General features: G+C 51.8%; 1 protein-coding gene across 1 annotated transcript in view; it reads right to left on the bottom strand.

Moving 5' to 3' along the window:
- LCN15 (lipocalin 15) overlaps positions 1 to 2,011 on the bottom strand; it is a 20,485-nt gene extending 18,474 nt beyond the window's left edge. The window contains exon 1 of the mRNA XM_011957284.1: positions 1,721 to 2,011. The gene's annotated coding sequence lies outside the window, so the exon portion shown is untranslated. The remainder of the gene's footprint in view (positions 1 to 1,720) is intronic.
- Positions 2,012 to 4,945: the final 2,934 nt, after the last annotated feature.

Here is a 4,945-nt window from a genome sequence, read left to right as displayed (position 1 = left end):
GCAGCGAGCCGAGATGGCACCATTGCACTCCAGCCTGGGTGATAGACCTTGTCAAAAAAAAAAAAAAGACCACAGACATCTGGGCACCAGCAAGAGTCTGAGGAGGTTGGGAACTTCTTTGTCCTTGGTCAGGTCGCAATGCTCCTATGCATATTTAATAAGATATTGTTAGTTGTTTTTAAAACTACATGATTACTGTTTTTGCGTATTGTCCCAGTGCTCCGAAACTATCCTAGCCTGCTTGCAGGATGGGTAAAGGCCCCTTGAACACAAATAGAGTGAGTTATGTTAGTTCTTCTCTGTTTCACTGTTATACTTTGGCCAACTGAATACAGTGGAAAGGATGCTGTGCCAGTTCAGGGAGTGGCCTGGAAACTGCTGGAAACTGCTACTTCCTGTGTCTTCGAAGTCCACTGGCACATAAGAAGTACAACTGCTCAGAGGCAGCCATGTTGAAAGGAAGCCCAAGCAGCTACATGGACACCCTGGTTTACAGGCCAGCAGATCCCCCAGCAACAGCCATCATTAGCTGCCAGCTACTTCCTGCAACAATGTGATCCTAGATTCAGCAAAACAAAACAAATCCTGTTGCTGGTTTCTCCTGCTCAGGCCTGGAGTCATCCAGATCTCACCAGAACAGACACACAATATGGTGGAACTGATGTGTAGACCCAGTCAACACACAAGAACAATCATCACCCAGGGAGTCAACCCTGACCCCAGGGCTGGGGAGACCAGCAACTCTCTCGCATGTCCTCTCTCCCCTCGGCCTCAGGAGTGACCCGTGTGGGCACTGGCATCCAGGATGAAGACTACACTTCCCAGCATCCCTTGCAGCAAGCAGTGGCCATGTGACCAGGTTATGGCCAAAGGGGAGGTGAGGCCGGTGCACAGCAGCTGCCTTTAGAAGAAGGAAGGTTTGTACCCTCTTGTCCCCTTCTCCTCTCCCTGCGGGCTGAAAGGAGACCGGATGGACTCTTGGGGCGGAGGGGAAGCTACACCCTAAGGAAGTCAGAGCAGCAAGATGGAAGGAGGCTAAGACCCTGAAAACTGCAGAGCAGAATCACCTGACTGGCTTGGACTTTCATGTGAAAGGAATGAGCCTGTCTTAGTTCAGCCACTGTGATTTAGGGTCCTTAACCGAGGCTGTAACCTAATTGGTAGAAAGAACAGGAGCAGGAGGGGAGATGGAGTCGGAGAGGCAGGCAGAGGTCAGATCATATCGGGCCTGCAGGTCAAGATGGAGGAAGAAACAGGTGACACAGGACTCAAGGACCGTACCTGCTCCCAGGCAAAGGGAGTTTGCCGTGGGTGCCCCTCCCTGTCTGCTGAGAAAGCTGATTTGACCCACTTCCCTTTAGGACTTTGTAAGAGGCACATCACAGTCACAGGTACTTGTCTCCCAAGAGTCCTTTCAGGGGAGCTGCCCCGCCCATAATTAACCCCGCCTCAGGTATCCCTTTATTAATAGCAATGCAGATGGATTGACACGTATCTTTAGTGTCAAGAGACTGTGACAAGAGCAGGAAAGAACCCTTGTGTGCATCCCTCTGAGCGCTGGGAGCTGTTGTTGTAGTGGCTGCTGTTATTCATCCTGACTGATACACAGACACCGCCAGTAGCCCTCTCTCCTGGAGACGCCATGTAAGTTAGGTGAGGCATGACCCAGGAACGCACGCAAGCTGACTTCCCTCCTACCCCCAGGGCCGCTGAGCAGGGCCCTCATTATCTTTTTTTTTTTTTTGAGACGGAGTCTCGCTCTGTCGCCCAGGCTGGAGTGCAGTGGCCGGATCTCAGCTCACTGCAAGCTCCGCCTCCCGGGTTTACGCCATTCTCCTGCCTCAGCCTCCCGAATAGCTGGGACTACAGGCGCCCGCCAATTCGCCAGGCTAGTTTTTTTGTATTTTTTAGTAGAGACGGGGTTTCGCCATGTTAGCCAGGATGGTCTCGATCTCCTGACCTCGCGATCCACCCGTCTCGGCCTCCCAAAGTGCTGGGATTACAGGCTTGAGCTACCGCGCCCGGCCAGGGCCCTCATTATCTAAGATCAGTTGGACACCTGTACACCTGCCATGGCCTGGAGCAGGTGCCAGGCACTGTGGATGATGAATGTGAGAACAGCATCATCCCTGCCCTCCTGCAGGTGACTGTCTGGGCAGACCGTGGGATTCCTCCACAACCACCTCCTCACACACAGCTGACTCGTGCCGAGCAGCAGGCGGAGCTTGGGATCGCCTGACTCGCTCCCCTCACCTGGGAGCAGCTTATACAGAAGCGCCTGTAGTTCACACAGGGCTGGTGGTTCCAGCTTCCGAGATGCCCCGAGGCCTCCTTGGCTGCTTGGTGATCAGACCAGGTATGTGCAAAGAGGCATGACTCTTTATTTTCACTTAATTGTAAAAAACCACATCAGCAAAGAGAGCATCTAAGCTCGGTGGCCCTTTCTCCCCCCCAACGATGACTATGAACCTTTCAAAAGATGCCTTATGGGTCATTTGCCAAACCCCCTTCTTCATGCCGAGGTGTGATGAGTCTCACAAATAGGCCAGACCTGGGAGGGGGCACATTCGAGACACAGCACCAATGAGAGGCCCAGGGAGAGCAGGTCTCGGGACTGCCCAGCCGTGTGTGCACCAAACGTGGATGTGTCAGTGGCCACGCCGGGAGTTAAACCCTCACCAGGGGCCTCTGGGTGGCCAAGGCCAAGTCTTCTATAAGAGGTGAGTTCAAATGAGCCACCCATGGCAGAAATACGTAAGGGAGATCCCACAGCTCCCCTGGTTAGAATCCCCTGCTAATCCCGCCTGGCTCAGAGGAGAAGTCCTCACAGCAGCCCGCAGTACCCCCGACTCAGCCTCCTCTTGGCTCGGATTCTCCATGCCCCTCTACCCCTCTCTGTCTCCTCTCCTGCCACAGAGAGGGGATCCTGCAGGTTCATCCCGGTGGATTCAAACCCATCTTTGCCACACAGATAGTCATCAGAATGAATGGGCATAATCTATAAAGTGTCCTCTTGAAAAAGGAAAAGGCAGGCCAGGTGCGGTGGCGCACGTCTGTAATCCCAGCACTTTGGGAGGCCGAGGCAGGCAGGTCACCTGAGGTCAGGAATTCGAGACCAGCCTTGTCTCTACTAAAAATACAAAACCTAGCTGGGCATGGTGGCTCACGTCTGTAATCCCAGCTACTCTGGAGGCTGAGGCAGGAGAATCACTTGAACCTGGAAGGCAGAAGCTGCAGTGAGCGGAGATCATGCCACTGCACTCCAGCCTGGGTGACAGAATGAGACTCTGTCTCAAATAATAATAATAATAAAAGAAAAAAAGACAAATTCAGACAACTAAATGGAAACTGGACGAAAGAGTTGAACCAGCCCCAGCCGGGTGTGGTGACTCGTCGTGGAATCCCAGCACTTTGGGAGGTCGAGGCGGGTGGATCACGAGGTTAAGACTTTGAGACTTGGCCAGGCGCGGTGGCTCAAGCCTGTAATCCCAGCACTTTGGGAGGCCGAGACGGGCGGATCACGAGGTCAGGAGATCGAGACCATCCTGGCTAACACAGTGAAACCCCGTCTCTACTAAAAATACAAAAAAAAAACTAGTCTGGTGAGGTGGCGGGCGCCTGTAGTCCCAGCTACTCGGGGGGCTGAGGCAGGAGAATGGCGTAAACCCAGGAGGCGGAGCTTGCAGTGAGCTGAGATCCAGCCACTGCACTCCAGTCTGGGGGACAAAGCAAGACTCTGTTTCAAAAAAAAAAAAAAAGAGTTTGAGACCAGCCTGGCCAACATGGTGAAACCCTGTCTCTACTAAAAATACGAAAAATTAGCCAGACGTGGTGGTGCATGCCCGTAGTCCTAGCTACTCAGGAGGCTGAGGCAGAAGAATTGCTTGAACCCCAGAGGCAGAGGTTGCAGTGAGCCGAGATTGTGCCACTATACTCCAGCCTTGGTGACAGACCATCTCAAAAAAAAAAAAAAAAAAAAAAGGGGGGGGGGAGTTGAGCCAGCCCTTCACAGAAAAGGGAATGTGAAGGAAAAGCCAATGGGAACGTGAATAGGGTCTCAGCTAACAGGATGAGGTATCACGTGTCGCCCACCAGACAGGCAAAAATCCCACAACCCAGTCAATGCAAAGGTTGGGAAGAATGCAGAGCAACAAGAACACTCAGCCACTGCTGAGAATGATGGTGAAATTTTTTTGGTATCCTTGTATATGAAAGGGTGTGTTTTGTGGTTTATGGGGGAAATTCCATGTCTTACCTGGGATAAAATTGTAAAAACTGAAAGCTACTGACTGGCCAGAAGAAACGTGCACTTGTGTACAAAAGATACGCCCAAGAGTGTTGCTAGCAACGCAGTCCTCAGGGCCCCAGCCTGGCCAAACCCTCATCCACAGGAAGATGAAGACATTTCCCATGCTCCCCTCAAAGCAGTGAAACTGAATCATGTCCATGTGGGTGGGTCTCAGGAAGAGAATGGAGATGGGAGATCACACAGCAATGAAAATGAACCATGTCCGTGTGGGTGGATCTCGGGGGAGAATGGAGGACAAAAATAGGCATCAAGCAGATGCTCAGAGCCATGCAGCGTAGGAGCAGCCACACAGGAGCATTTCCTCACCTCAAAGTTCAAAACTACAGTCGAGGCAACAGAGCAAGACCCTGTCTCCAAAAGACAACAGAAAGTTCCAAAACTAAATGGCATATTGTTTAGGGATGCACACATATGCGGTGAAAGAAACGTACTGTGAAGAAAAGTATGGGAATAATAAAAGACGAAAGCAGGAAGTGAGTCCCTCTACAGGAGAAGGGAAGGGACTGGGACTCCGGCAGGGCCTCCGGGGAGCATCCAAAGTTATATCTCTTCAGATGCTATTCCCTAAACTTGGTGGAGGTCCTGGTGTGCAATGTGTCGATGTTCTTTATACCTTACCCATATTGTACAAATGCT

Source organism: Colobus angolensis, unplaced genomic scaffold (assembly GCF_000951035.1).
Source record: "Colobus angolensis palliatus isolate OR3802 unplaced genomic scaffold, Cang.pa_1.0 Scaffold44, whole genome shotgun sequence".
In the NCBI taxonomy this organism is placed as follows: Eukaryota; Metazoa; Chordata; class Mammalia; order Primates; family Cercopithecidae; genus Colobus; species Colobus angolensis.
This window is presented reverse-complemented; position numbering and strand designations above follow the sequence as displayed.